General features: G+C 34.7%; 1 pseudogene; it reads right to left on the bottom strand.

The window, feature by feature from the left end:
- LOC144289952 (putative ATP-dependent RNA helicase DDX10) overlaps nucleotides 1-13,011 on the bottom strand; it is an 83,048-nt pseudogene extending 70,037 nt beyond the window's left edge.
- Between the last annotated feature and the right edge of the window lie 3,709 nt (nucleotides 13,012-16,720).

Raw genomic sequence — 16,720 nt, 5'->3', positions numbered from 1 at the left:
AAGCTAATTTCCCGTCAGGCTGTACAGCAATGAATAATCCCAAGACGGGACACCACACACCAGGATGTCCTACTTCACCAGGCTCTCCCTCCAGCACAAGGCCGGGTTCTTCGGACGCCTGCAGCTGCCAACCGCTTACCAAACGGGCTTCGCATTACAATCTAGTGCCAAATACATGCATGCATGTGTCTGTAGATATAGGCTTGGATAGGGACAGAGATACAACAATTTCCAGCTATTCTTAATAAGGGCAATGCTTTGGTTTTTTGTCTGTTGCTATGTTTTTCTGTCTTTAGAGAGAGGGCATGTGTTCGAATGGGATGGGGGGTGCAGACAGAGAGAGAGAGGCCCAAGCAGGCTCCACACTCAGCACAGAGCCCCACTCAGGGCTGATCTCATGACCATGAGATCTTGAGCCCAGCCAATATCAAGAGTGCTGCTTAACAGATGGAGCCACTGGTGCTCCAAGGGCAATGTTTTTTTATGTCTCTATCTCATGTTTTCATTTATTTAAAAAATCTTTTCTGAAGCCATTAAACTCATTTCAAAACATACTTTTGAGATCATATTTGCTAGCCACTCTTTTTTGAAAATTAGAGATGATCTTAGTCCTTTGTGTGTGTCCTCTGCATATTCGCAACATTAACCGTCCATAATACCTGCCTGTTCATGAAGTTCGTGTTGACTTTTGGCTGAGTTATTTTATTTTTATGTAATATAATTGATTAATACTTTCATGCAATGCTTTAATAATTAAAATTTTAGGCATTTAGGAAATTTTTTAAAAGTTACCATTTCACGTTATTTGGACTCTCTCATCCAGTTCTTTAATCAACAGGATTATACTTTTTTATATGCTATCAGGTAAGATCCAAATTTTATTTATTCCAAAGTAAGAAGCCCACTTATAGCGATTCCTTTTCTTGATCTCTTTCAGAAATCATCATTTGAGGGATGCCTGTGTGGCTCAGCGGTTGAGCGTCCGCCTTGGGCTCAGAGCGTGACCCTGGGGTCCTGGGATCCCTGCTTCTCCCTTTGCCTGTGTCTCTGCCTCTCTTTCTGTGTCTCTCATGAATAAATAAATAAAATCTTAAAAAAAAAAAGAAATCATTATTTGCAATTCATTTATTTTCATGAATAATCTACAATTGTTGAACTAGTTCAATTAAAATAACCCTAATAATGTACATATTAGTTGCTAAGGCTACCATAACCAAGTAAGACAGACTGGGTGGTTTAAACAACAGAAGTACAGAAGTGAATTTTTTCACAGTTCTGGAGGCTGGAGATCAGGTATCTGTAGCTTTGACATCTTCTGAGGCATCTGCCCTTGCCATATAGATGGTAGTCTTCTCCCTTTATCTTTAAATGGTCTTCCCTCTATTTTGTCTGTGTCCTAATTTCCTCTTTTTCTAAAAACACCTGTCATATTGAATTAAGGCCCATCCTAGTCACCTTATTTTAAATGAATTACCTTTTTAAAAACCTCATCTCCAAATATGGTCACATCTTGAGGTACTAGAGGATTAGTATTTTAACATATGAATTTGAGGGGAGGAAAATTCAGTCTATAGCATCATATTTTGATACTACGTAATTTCATAGAACTTTCTGATATAATTAATAAAATGGACTTTGGAGTCAGACGAAAACTGAGTTCAAATTTCTAGATTCAGGAACTTGAACGGTTACTTAACGTCTCTGAGCCTCATTTTACTTTTTTTAAAATGTGAATAGTAGTTGAATTACATCATATATTCAAAATACATAGGATAATGCTGGACACAAAATGGATGCTCAATAAATTACAATCATCAATTTCCAATTTGGTTAAAGTTATTTTTAACTTTTAATTTTTAGTGGGAAAGGTATTGCAGTCTCTTAGTAGTTAAACCTCGAAACATTTATTTTTCTTTCTCTCAAAACCTTTATGTAAGTTATTTTAGATCATTACTATGTAGATGCCTGCATAATACATTTTCTTTACATGAAGTCATTTCACTAAATACCCTTTCACTTTTATTGTCTTTGATAGTCTTTATGTAAAAATGTTACCTGCAAGTGTTAAAAATGATAATTCCTCTCCTGACATCTGTTTATTATCTTCTTGCATTTGTCAAAAGTTACCAAAAAAAAAAAAAAAAGGAGAAAGAATTATAATGGCAATTTTGTTCTTACCTTCAATTGTGACATCTGTTGTTTTTAACCAGCATGTAAAATGTTGACTTTTGTTTTTTCATGTTAAGAAAAAATGGTATCTTTTTGTCAGTTTTGTCGGAGTTATCATTAGGAGAACATTATATTTTTTGGAGTTCCTGTTGTTCTTACTAACACGTTACTATAATTTGTCAGATACTGCATGTCCATATTGAGATTAAAAATCTTTTTTCAAGGCAGATCTTTTTTTTAATATCCCATTGAAATCAGTTTCTTAGTATTTCATGTATAATTTTCATTTGTATCCATAAGTGGTATTTTATGTTTCCACCTTTTATATTTCCTTTCTCAGGTATAAATGTAGCTCATAAAATAAATTATGCAGTATTCCATCAAGTTTAATTATCATAGTTTACAGAACATTTAAATTAAAGTCTTCAAGTGAAAATCTAAAATACCTCACCTGTAAATTCTGTAGCCTTCAAATTTTTGAAGATATATTTTTGGTAATTTTTGCATTATTTTCTACTCTTTTTATCAATTCAAATTTTTAAATCAGCTTTAGAGTCAGCTTTAGTAATCTACTTTTCCTTTTCCAAAAAATGGTGTTCAAGCCACAAACACTTCTGAAATGCAAATAGTTATTATGCAAAGTATCATCCTGTACAAACTTAACCCTTAGTCTCTCATATTTGTATTTCTCATATAGTTCTAATTTTCAATATTTGGTTTTTTCTTTCTTAAATTCCCTGCTTCTTCCATTTAATAGAATCATTTCTTTTCAAAAATCCAGCTGTTTTCTTTTTTTCAAATTTCAAACTCTTACGTTTTTCTTTTTATCCTGATAACTGCATTTATCCAACCTTTTTTGTGATCATTTTTTATCTTTTTTTCTAAATACTGAACTGAACTTGTAAAAAATGTTACTTTCTGTTTAAATAATAGAAATGATATGGAAATAAATTTTGTTCAGGCTACGATGAGGCATGTTTCATCTTAAGAACATTGTTATATCCTTTTCAGATAAATAAGGAGAATATTGCTATTGTTGTGACTGCTTTGGTCTTGTGTTGGTAGTTAGGGTGTTGAGGTTAAACCTTCCAGTAGTTGTGCCCGTCAGATACTTCTTTTTCTTTTACATTAAACCTTTATGTGTTTTGATGATCTCTTATGAATAGATAGAAAATAAATCCAAGGAAAGAGTGATTTATAGATTTTGACATAAACTATTTTAAGAGATAGGGATGATGCTTGTGTCATCATCATTTAAGAGATATCATTACATGAAAATTGTATGAAAACAGGAACTTTGGATAGAAAATTAATGGACATTTAATTAAGATTTGTTTTATTATTACAGTACTTGTGTGTATAAATATATGTGTGTATGTGTGTATCACAGAAATATGATCTTCCATCTGAAATTTCATGTCACCAAAAATTGGTTGCTATATGATCTGTACAACAAAATCAGTTGAGGGGTGAACTTCATGCCCTCGCAGCTGTGAGTCTTTGAAAAATTTATTTAATTTCTCCATTCCAAGGTTTATGTCCCACATGATAAAATAAATGAGTGAATGCATTTCATGGCCTAACACAGAACCTGATCCATAGTTTCTCCTCAATAAATTTTGTTGACAGAGTAATTGATAGAATATTGATCCCTATAGCTACCCTCCCATTACATCCCCCCTATCACTCAAGCTTGGTTTTCTCATATAACCAAGATTGTTTGTGAATGAATTATGAAATACCACACGGTGCATATGTATTCTACACTCTACGTTTCAGGAGCCCCTCCCTCCCTATGTGCTGTCTGTTAACATTTTTTATTTCAGGATTGTATCTTAAGGCAAGCTTTATGTTGGATAGATAAATGGTGTTTGTGTAATTGATGTGATTGTCCAAATGGTCCAATGATGTACAGAGGAAAGAGCTGGAAAGTTAAAATCCAATTGGGTGAGACTCGAAGTTCAACTTTATGAACTTTGTCAAGGTATTGAATTTAATGTAATTTTTTAATCCTTATTTTCAAAATATGGTAATCACAGTCAACGTCCAGTGGGGTGGTATGGATTAAATGATATAAGCAGAAGTGCTAGACACATATGGTACCAAAGAAAACAAAACAAAACAAAATTCCAGTGCTTGATGTTTAGCACAAGGGACTTGTAGTCAGTGTACCCTATGCTGTTATAGTCAATCTTAAGAGCCATTAATAAAAATATAATTGCATGAGTTTCACACGTTAACTTCTGTTCTTCAGTATCTTGCATATGTTGCCCTGCAGTGTATGTGTCTTGGGATGTCTTCTCTACAGTCTTCCTCTCTTGAGTTTTCTTCAGTGTTCATCCCACAGAGTTTCATTTTATTTTTATAATGCATTTCATCTCTCCTCTAATGTTTCATTCCCTCTCTTCCCAGGGCACCTCTGAAATCTCACATATGGTTCAGCCACTTTACACTTCCTAAAACATTAAACCCTTGATTAAATAAATATCTGCTCAAAAGAGCATAAAATACTTTGATTAAGTACATAAACACTCAGAAACACGTACAGTTCTTATAAACACTTTATGTACTACACTAAGTTTTAAATTGGTGACACATGTTTAATGTCACATTTGAACAAACACAAAGCTTAATGTGAAAAAGATTAAGTAAATAAATGTCAGAAATACACTTTTTATAATGGAGCACAGTGTCACCTGCTAGTAACACTATTTATAAATTATTGAGTATGACCTGTGTGATTACTCATTGATTGTCCGTTATTTTGAAAAATTTTACAAAGTCCATCATTTATTCATCATGAAAAATTTAGCAAACTGGAAAATGTCTTTACCTTGTTAAAGGTGTTCTTGATCCTTTGAAATATCATGCTTAAACATGACATTTGGAAATGGTCCTATTAAAATTATGCAGAAAGCGAGTGTGCTCATCATCATTCTTACTACTGAATATGTATCAGAACCTCTGAGATAATGCAAAAGCATACAAAACAATTAAATTTTCCAATTTAATTGGAAAAGAGCTGAAATTACCTTTTGTTTTCATGAAATAGGATTTAATTTCTAAAAAATCCAAAAATATCTATAAATTATTAAAAGCAATAAGATGACAATAAGAATTCCAGTGACAAGTAAGTGTCTAAATCAGTGTTCTTATCTACCACTAACAGTCAATGAAATTAGGATACATTATGACACAGAACTATCATAGCCTGTAAGTAAATCTAAAAAAAAAAAAAAAAAAAAAAATTGAGCAGAAGACTGTCACAATACAATTTAAAATTTATTAACCTAAATTAAAAAAAAGTTAAACTAATGATTCTGAATTATAAGACTCAACACCATAAAGATGTTAGATAATGCTAAATTAATTTGTAAAATCAATGCAATTTAAACTAGAATCCCTCTTGGGCATATTGTGGAACTTGACAAATTGACCCTAAAGTTCTATGGAATCGTAAGAATATTTAATAAGCAAAAGTATCTAAGATGTATTTGTGGAAGAATAAAGTTGGACAATTGACTCTCTCATATATCAAAGTTATTTTAACAGTATATTAATTAAGACAACATGATATAGAGAAATAACAGACAAATTGGTCACTGGAACGCAATAGAAAACCCATAGACACACATTCACTAGGGCAGAGGTTGCATTACAGCCAAATGGGGACCAGCTATATTGCTCATTAAATGGTGAAAGAAACATTGATTTTCTTTATGGAAAAGTAGAGCTCTATGTCATGGACAAAAACACATTTTACGTATATTAAAAGCATAAATACTACAATGAAACTCTCAAACTTTTAGAATAATGTATAGAATAGCTTTATGGTGGTAGTAGAATAAATTATTTCATAGAGATGAAAAATAACTCAAAAACAATATTGATAAATAACTTCTACTAGAAATACAATATACACAAATTTAAACAATATGCCATGGCCTTTGAGAAGATATTTGCCATGCATGTTGGACAAAGATTTAATGTCCAGAAAACATTTATACCACTACATATTATTTTCTTTTTAAAGACAAGCACCATCCCCACACACAGACACAAAATGAGTAAATCATATAAGGAGATAATTCACAAAAGAATAGAATTGAATGAATTAAAAAATCATGTAAAAGTACACAACCTCAGTTACAATCACAGAAAGGTAAATAAAATAAATGAAATACTGTCTCCGTCATCAGATTTATAAAAAGTACAATCTAATGATACCAAAGTACAGAAAGCATGAAGAGAAAATCTTACGAACTTTAATCGTTCATTTATAGATGCATATACCCTATAAGCCAGCGATCCCAATCCTCAGTTTAGTTACTGAAAGGAAGCACCACATACTTGCATGTTGTAGTTTCCTGGCTGAAAATGACAGAAATGCATTATTTCACACTTCTGGAGGCCAGGAGTCTGAAATCAAGTTGTCAGCAGGGTTGCTTCCCTGTGCAGACTTTGAAGAAAGGAGAGTCTGTTCCATGCTGCTTTTCCTAGCTTCTGATGGCCAAAGGCAATCCTTGGCATTCCTTGGCTTTTAGATGCATAAATCCAATCCTTGCCTTCTACGTTTTTTTTCCAGTGTGTGTCTGTGTGTCTGAATTTTCTTCTTATAATAACATGATAACTCCATTAGTTCCCTTCTGAATCCAGTATGACCTCAGCTTAGCTTGATTACAGCTTTGTTTCTAGACCCAGTCACGTTCTGAGTCTCTGAGTGGACAAATGGCGGCTACTGTTCAACCCTAGTACATTATACAAGGAGAAATGCATGATAAGACTGAGTATCACAGCACTGTTTGCCACGAGGATAATTTAAAACAGTAAAATCTCCATTAGTATACCAACGGATAATAACTAATGACACAGACAAGCAATAGGGTTTGTACAGCTATTAAAACAAGTGAAAAAAAAAAGAAAAAAAAAAAAAAAAAAACAAGTGGCTTAGACCTATGAATGTTGAAGTTGATAAATCTTATGAACATTTCATAGGTTAAAAAAAGAACTTTGTAGAATATTTAACAGGATGACCATATCTGATGTATAAGTGTGACAAATACACAAAACAGTATATACCTGATACACATAAAATAACAAATACATGTATGTGGGGTTATTTGCACATTGATTTTAAGATAGTGATTATCTAGGAGCTCCTGGGTGGCTCAGTTGGTTAAGCATCCAACTCTGGGTTTGGCTCAGGTCATGATCTCAGGGTTGTGAGATTGAGCCCCATGTCAGGCTCCATGCCGCTCCCTCTTTCTGCCTCTCCTCACTTCCTCTTTGGAAAAAAAAAAGTGATTATCTCTAAGGCGGGCAGGTGAAAAGAATAAAATCAGAAGCCAATGAATGATTCAAATATATTTATAATATTTTATTATTTACATAGAGTGTAATTGGAAGTGTAATTGGAACAAATGTGGCAAAATGTTAACATCTAATGCATTTGCATTATTAATATAGAGGAGTTTCTCAAACCTCTGTACTTTTAGTATCCTGGGCGACAGTCTTTGTTTGGGAGCTGTCCTATGCATTGTAGGATATTTAGATATTTTACAGACTCTCTGGCCTCTTTTCCCAAGATGCCAATAGCAAACCTCTACTCTGGTTGAGAACCACTGGTATGAAGTATTTACTTTGGACTTCTCTTTATGTTTCCATATGCTTGAAAGATTTTATGATATATTATGCTAAAATATAAATATATATATATATATATTTCTTGCATACTAAGGTTTCATAGACAATTATAGACTATGTTAGTATGCAATCATTAAGATATGCCATGTTCTAACTGACACATAAAAAAAAGACTTAAGGAATCAATATAATTTTTTATTAATTTTGTGTGAATTGTTTAAGGAAAGACTTCACCATGGAAAGAATAGTTCAGTTCCACCTTAACGGATGTATAGGCTTTTGTGAGTTTTGAAAATCGGTAGAATAACATGACGCATAGAATGAAGAGCAAGGAGGTAGAAACTGTAATAATTTTATGGAATGATGAGTTCTATGAAATCAAAACATAGAGCAGAGGTGTCAGATTTCAATGCCTTCTATGGTAGTAGCATATTTGTGTGGAGCAAACAGGTGTAGGGAAATTGGGAGCAGTGTGGCATATCAAAATTGGAAGGAACAGCTAAGGTGAAGATTTGGTCCACATGATTAATGATATCTGTTTTCAAATGTGTGGATGGGCCTAAATTGGTATGAGGTTGGAAAGGAGTGACTGATATCATTAAAAAATAAAATTAATTTTCCTATAGAAAGTTACCATGTTAAAAATTAGCTTGAGAGGTAAACAACTTCCTGGATTAGAAGTCTTGGTATGGTTAGTATGTCAGTTCTCCACAAATTGGCTTATAGATTAAATGCAATTCCACATATATTTTAGAAATTGACGAGCTGAAACTCCACATGAAAATGCAAAATATCTAGAATATCCAAAGCAATCTTATAAAGAACTTACACTGTGTGTCTTTGAGAATTACTACAAAGACCGGGGAGTGTGGTAGTGGTATATAGAAAATCAGCCTAGAGACCGGTAGGACAGAACAGAGCCCAACAACGGAGTCATAGTCAATCACTCAGTCTTTTCATTTTCTAGAAGATGCCAGTGTAGTCCCTTTTTTTTTGTCCTTTCAACCAAATATACTGAAACAAAGGAACATGATATCTCTACCTGTACATTGTAACACATACAAAAATTAATTTAAGATGCATCATAGATCTAAACATGGAAGCTAAAACTAAGCCTTTTGGAGAAAAATATCAGCATCTCTACATAAAGGCCAGAGACAAAAAAAAAAAAAAATCAAAACAAAACAAAAACAGAAAACAATTATAGTGAAAGAAGGAATTAACACATTTAAATTTCATCAGCAATTAAAACCAAATTTTAAAATATTTTCTCCAAAAAAAGGTATCATTAATAAAAATAACAGGAATGTCCCAGATCCAGAGAAAATATTTTCGGAAATAACACAAGTGTCGGTGAGAATGAGGAGGCAAGGAAACCCTTGTGCACTGTTGGTGGGAATTCAACCTTGTTCAGCCACTGCGGAAAACAGCACGAAGATTCCTCAAAAAATGGGAAGTAGATCAATTGATCCATATGATCCAATAATTTCATTACTGGGTATTTATTCAAAGACAATGAAAAGAAAAGAAAACGAAATGCTAATTTGAAAACTTACAGGCCCCCTCTGTGTGCTGGGGCATTATTAAAAGGGCACAACACGGATGGGCCTGGAGGGTATTATGCTGAGTGAAATAAACAAATTCCATATGATTTTACTCACTTGTGGAATCTAAAACAAAGCCAATAAATAGGCAAATGAAAAGCTGCATCAGACCTATAAATACAGAGAACAAACCGATGGTTACCAGAGGGGAAGCAGTGGGGGACAGACAATATGAGAAGGGGATGGAGGGGTACAGGCTTTTCATTATGAAACAAGTAAGTCACGGGAATAAGGGTGTCGGGTAGGGAAAATGTTCATTGATGTTTGACAGTGTGACGTGGTGGCAGATGGTAGCTACACTTGTGAGCGCGGCATAACATCTAGAAAAGTTGAATCTCTATGTTGTACAGCTGGAGCTAATGCAGCACTGTGTGTCAACTAACTCAAAAAAATTAAAAAAACAAAACAAAAAATTTAATAAGAGTATATATCTGACCAAACACCAGAATTCAAGGTACACACGTGACTTCTACAAGTTATTCCCAAGAAGACAAACCAAGTAGCAATCAGAAAGCTGGACACCCCCGCAGAGAAATCTGTGGGACTGGCCAATGGACACTTGAAACTGTGTTTGTAATCACTGTAATCTGGAAAGTGGCAATTAAAAAAATAAGAAGAACGGGGCACAGCACACACCTGCCAACAATAACAACAAATGTTGAGAGTAGGTGGATCAATCGCAGTTCTCACGCTTTGTTGGTAGGAGTGTAAAATGGTAAAACCACTTTAGAAATAGACTTTGTACTTTAAAATTTTTATTTGTCCAGAAATGTGTTCTCTATTAGAGAAAGATCCAAAAAGGTGCTTTCTATTTGTGCATCGCCATGAATATTTTATGCACACCATTTAAAAACTCTCCGCATTAGTAGTGTTGCATCTAACACGGTAAGGTAACGCCTAAGGAAATGCCAATTATAAAATCATGCACGCCCTCAGTGCATGCATGAGTTTTCATATAGTCTGGAGGGTGTTCCAAGATGTGCACAATTAGAATTAAAATTTCCTGAGTAAATCATCATATTCATAGTTTTGACCCCTATACGCTACAGAGCCATTGTGAGATACAATACATAAACTCTTTTTGTGTCTAAATAGATGAAGTATGATCATCCCTCACTTAATGACACATGCCTTTAAATACCATAAAATTCCAAGAAGGCACAAATTTTGTCTTGCTTAAGGTCGTTTCCTCAGTGCCTAGAATAATATCTAGCAATGATAAAAACGCAATGGATATTTGTTGAAGGAAGAGACATGACTGTCGGAGTGTAATATCTGCAAGACTATGAATGTTTATGAGTGCACTATTTGTGTGTCTTCAAAAAAAATTGACACTTTAAGAGGCTATGTGGCTTGTGGAATATCTACAGTTAATATATATTGTTTTGCTAGAAATTAAAGACCTTTTTAAATCTGGGTAAATTTGCTCAGCTGCTATAGAGTTTTACTTCAAATATTCTATAAAGCATAAATTTGTGTTTACACCTTTTAATAACGCATGCTGAATTGTAATTTGGGGACACAAAGGCATATATAAATGCTTGGTGAATTTTATACGTGCCCATTTCCTATTCAAATGATTTTCACAGCTTATGGGGCCTTCAGTTAGATGCAATCACTCTTTACGTTGTATGATTGTGGAATAAGAACCGAGAGAGATGCGTTTTCCCCCCAACAATTAATTTCTGTCCGTAGAGGTCGGTGCTGTGTTTTTTAATATGTTAAGACCTGCATTTTGCCATTGCTGTTTTTTTTTTATACATGTTATTTTCTTTTTTTTTTACATGTTATTTTCCGTAGTATTATTAGAGATCAAGATTTTTTATTCTTTTATTCAGTATTTCCAAAATTATACATTAACATACCAGGAAGTCCGTTGTTTCCTTTGTCGTGTTTGGACAATTATGCATTGACCAGGATTGAATCTCACTTTTAAACATCAGATTCTGATTCTGCAAATGTGTTTGACTCTCCCTTCTCCTGATCAGTGAAGGTTTTTGGTAGAGAGCCAAGACAGGAAATGACTGCCTTCATGTCAGATTTAGGAAACATATATCTGGCTTGAGAGGTGCCCAACAATGAATCTGCAAATAGCCCTTAGAGTAGAAGAAAAGAACTTAATCACAGGGTTTGCCATAATTACACTTCAAAAATAAAGTTTAAAAATAGCATGTTTCTAATAATTTAAGTTAAACATTTTCATTATAAAAAAAATATGAGGGAAACTCAAATGCCATAGGAAGGAGGTTAAAGGCCCCAGGTAAAGCCAGTGTTAACACTTTGGCATACATCGTTCTTGTTACCTATCTAGTAAATTAGAATCATATTTTATTTACTATTTTGCAATTTCAATAAATTGTTTTTCTCTTAGCAATAATGTGAGTGATTAAATATTCATCCGCAAGGTTATCTTAAATGACATTTTAGAACTGCAGGAGTTGGATTTGAGTCCAATCATTGACTATGGTACCTTCTATATGTTTCTGATTGCAGCGCGTATCCTGGTCTCTACCTCCTCATCTGATATCCTTTTCAGAGGGTATTCTGGAGAAAAAATAGCACTTTCCATTAGCCTAAAATATTAACAGGATATTTTCACATTGCATTTTGTTGTATTTTATGTTACAAATATATAATAGGGAAACTTTTTATAGTATATTTCATGACTACAGATTTTACACATTTCAGAACCATTAGGTTTTCGAAGCTGATAAAAATGATTATTATAATTGCAATAAAATAAGCTGGCTCTGATCTAATTTAGTTATAAGAAGTTAAAGTAGTTTAATTTAATTCTCTGGGCTGCAGTGTCTTCCTCTGGAGAGGAAGGATTGGGTTGGATAATTACTGATTACCCTTCAAACCCTACTACCATCTTATGGCTCCAGATGTTTCTTAAAGGTTTGTTGGAATGTAATTCCTAAGTGTGAGGCAGGAGGCAGTTTTATCTACGGTTTTCCACTTCTCTACCTAATCTTTACCAACATGTCATTCCATACTTTCTGACTTTGAAGATCCCAGTGATGGATTTTCATCTTTAGAGCTAGAAATGAAGGTGAACAGTGACAATTCAAGGGCGTCATGGTGTTTTCATACAAACTGAGTCACTGACAATGAAGGGTAATTTTTTGTTTTTAAGATCTTATTTATTTCGTCATAAGAGACACACAGAGAGAGAGGCAGAGAGACTCGATCCCAGGACCCCAGGGTCATGCCCTGGGCCGAAGGCAGATGCTGAACCGCTGAGCCACCCAGGGGTCCCCATGAGGGGTATTTTCAACAAGGAGTCCCTTAAACAAAGGAAGCAAGACCAGACTAAATATCTCCTTTGCTTTCGAATTTGCTTTGTTTGGCTCTATTTTTCCTCACTTTGTTTTCCACTTGTTTTTATTTCAAGTTGTTCTTTGCAGTGGCCAGCAGCCAGCAAGAGGCCAGGTCCTGGGAGGAGCAGAGTAGGCTATACCACAGGAGAACCAGTGCATACTTCACCCAAAGCACGCCCTGAAGCTGGCTTTGTGCCTGCGACCACTGTAACAACAGATCGCCATGTATTTGTAAAGCGTGTCTTCAGATGGCTTGAACCTAACTCCCCCATGTCAGCGTCCAGAGATAATAGGCTGATTTACTGAAGCTATGACCTTTCTGAACATCCCATATCATCTAACCCTTATGGGACATTTTGGTCCAATATATTTCATGGCTGCAGATTTTCACACATTTCATTACCATCAGATTTTCAAGGGTGACTGTGCCAATAACAAATCAGGATAGCTTTGATTCTCTCTGTGCCTGATGGGAAGTTCTTTTATATTGTCAGGAATTAGGGATCCCTGGGTGGCTCAGTAGTTGAGAGCCTGCCTTCAGCCAGGGACGTGATCCTGGGGTCCAGGGATCAAGTCCCACATCGGGCTCCCTGCATGGAGCCTGCTTCTCCCTCTGCCTGTGTCTCTGCCTCTCTGTGTGTGTGTGTGTGTCTCATGAATAAAGAAATAAAATCTTTTTAAAAAGCTATAAATAAATAAATAAATAAATAAATAAATAAATAAATAAATATCAGGAATTATATTGACTAACATAGATCTGTCTAGAAAGATCTATGAGAGGGAGATCTCCAGGACATGGCCTGTGGTCATCCCTGGGAAAAGGCTTATGACAACAATGAACAACTGAGATGGGACTTTCAGGATTTTGTTTGCTCAGAGGATATTGGTTATTCTTTCTATGTAACTTCAGAAACTAGCATTTGACCTAGCAAAATTCTGAATAATAACTGAACCCACTAAATCCTTAGACTATCTTAATTTTTATTGATTTTTCTTTTCTCCCATGGATAAACATCTAGTAGAACCCACTTAAGTATAGTTGGCCTGGGAGGTATATTTGTAGACATAACTATTTCAGAAAAATGGGTAGATATAGGTTGCTCTCGAATGGCCACCTAATCAGATCTAAGTTGAATCCTTCTAATAAAAACATAGGCTTAAGAAGACACTTTGACAGTCCAAAAACTTCATTATGATCCATGTTTCATAAACATCCAGTGACATTACGCCATCACTCGCTGGTGTCCCTTGCTTGGTAAAACAATCCACCTTGGTTAATTCTAATTGACACCTACTCTGTCTTGATGCATGCAGCTGAACAAGCCTGAAGAAAACACACGAGTGAAATGACTGGTCTTATTTTACAGTTATGGTCCCCGATATGGGCTCTTTTGCTGCAGAAGAATCAAACTTTATTTACATCATCTATTCTCTGCTCACATATTTTAGATGCTATTTCCTACCTTCTCCTCAGACCTCCAATTCAGAAACTTGTTCTTATGTCACTTAGGCAATTGTATGGATTAAGAGCCTATCTACAGGCTCCCACCACCACGTTTACTCATCAACCTGCAACCATCCCCAGATACTTGCCCTCATGCCCTGGGACCATGGATTAATTACACTCACTTTTACACAGGATTGACTCCCCCAAACAAATACATGATTCCAGTAATTCATGCCCTTCCTCTACAACATAAATTCTCCTGGGTTATGTTACCCATATAAAAACATACTGTCACTTCTCCCACCTTAAGAACGCTCTTTCTTGTCTTGACTCACCATTCTAGATGTTGCCTCATTTCTCTTCTTTTTGCAATGCAAACTCAAAAGAATGTATTATACAGATGTTTCCAACTTGCCCTTGAAACCACTCCAAACAGGCTTGGGCTCCTACCATTTATCTGAAACTATTCTCCACAAAGTCATGTACTAAAGCCACTGACCAATTTTTAGTATTTTTCTTATTTGATCCACCAGATGCGTTCAATACAGCAGAACTCTATTTCTTTATTGGCATCCCAGGATGTCACATTCTTGGTTTTTCTTCTACATTGCTGGTCATTAGTTCCTCAGAGTTTGATTTTTAAATATATCTGCTTTAAAGTCTATACACTCTCCAGAGTGAAAACATCTAGCTTCATGACTTTAATACTGTCTCTCTTTCTATCCATGCCCACTTATATGTATATATTTACCTATCTACCTAGTTACCTATTATCCACCCATTCCAGAACTCTCTCAAAATCCAAATTCATACTCCAACTGCTTATTAAAATTTCTCTATATGAAGCTCTAATAGGAAAATGAAACAATGCATAAAATTGAATTTTTAATTTTTTTCGTCAAAAATTTTCTCTGGTTCAGCTCTTACCCATCCCAGTTAATGGACAAATCACAGGCCATAACTTTGACTCTTCTCTTTCAAATTTTATACTTCGTCTATCCACAAAGCTTCTAGTTCTGGACTTAAGGTGTATCCAAAATCTAATCACTTTGGTTCTTCTTTCTAGAAAAATCTCTTAGATGGCCATGTAGCTCACACCTTCATCTCCTTGCCTTCTCATAGAAGCCTTTTCCTACCAACCCATCTGCAGTGTTCAGTGAGCACTTCTATCCTACTGTCTGCTTGATTTTTCTCCTTTGCACCAATCACATTCTCTATGCTTTACATTTTTCGAATTTACTATCTATGCTCTATATCCTCAACATTTCATATTGTTATCGTCCTTCTCCACACAAAGATATAAGCTCTCTGAAAATAGAAATCTTTTTTTCTGTTTTATTTATAACTAGGCACACAACAGATGAAAAAATGTAATCTAAAATATTCTTTATTGTTTACTAAAATATGTTCTCATCTAGATTCTAGAATGTGGGACAGGGGGTATTAATATTGGGCTTTTTATACTTTTTTCAGATAATATGCTTATGAGAAAACTAGAAAACACTCATATTCATACATTCAAGATTTTTAACCTCTATCCTCTCAGGGGAAGAAATCGAATGTGTAAGAGTGTTTTAGCCACCACTCCTATGTCTGCTAATTTCAGGAGGATATCTGTTAAGCTTCCTAGCTCCCTTGACTAAAATTTCCATCTTCCTTCCGGTCCTAATTCAATTTTATGACAAGTTGGACATGATTTGTCTTAACACTTACATTCCCCCGTCAAGGCAAATGCAGTCTGCTCAAACATATGGTCTCTTTTGGACAATATTTTAACTTTAATTTATTCTGCACACCCCTATGACTTGGCAATCTCTGGGGACTTTGAATGCCTGGATTGAAGGCAGATCTGTTGAAGGCCTTCTTGGACTCAATGGCTAATGGGTGAATTTCTTACCATTCTTCCAGAGACAACAACATTAATCTAAACTGAAAAATTCGTCACCAGCATTTATGGTTCTGAATGGTAGCATATGGTGTTAATCTGGGAAAGTCTTACCTTTACTACTACTCTGTAGGCCAGTGACCTAAATATTACTAAAGAGAGAGAACCTCGCCTTTAATTATTAATCTTATGGTGGTTCTTCTGTATGAGAATAGAAAGGCAGTGTTTTTACTGGATCTTAATTCTAAACAAAAGTATCCTAGAACATTTCTATTTTAATTTAACCCTTAAAAGAGGGAAGAGAAAAAGTCTAAGATAAATACTGTTACTCTCAGACTCTACTAGTGATCTATAGTTGTTTTTTCTCCTCTTAATGGTACCATTCCCTAAGATAAATTAAAAATATATAGCAAACTTACGTTTTGAAATTACATAAGACATAATACAGCTGAAAATATCACTTTTCTGTTTTGTGGACACATTTGAATTTAGGAAACAACCAAAGATATTCTGAATTGTGTTTGGTGAATCACTGAGTGATCAATGTAAGTAATGAATATGAATAAACAGACATTTTTTGTAATTTTTTTTCTGAAGATGTCTCCCTAAATTTTATTAAGTTATAGCATAATCATCAGAATAAATAAAC

Source organism: Canis aureus, chromosome 2 (genome assembly GCF_053574225.1).
Source record: "Canis aureus isolate CA01 chromosome 2, VMU_Caureus_v.1.0, whole genome shotgun sequence".
In the NCBI taxonomy this organism is placed as follows: Eukaryota; Metazoa; Chordata; class Mammalia; order Carnivora; family Canidae; genus Canis; species Canis aureus.
Note: the sequence above shows the minus strand (reverse complement) of the source record. Positions and strands in the feature narration are given on the sequence as shown.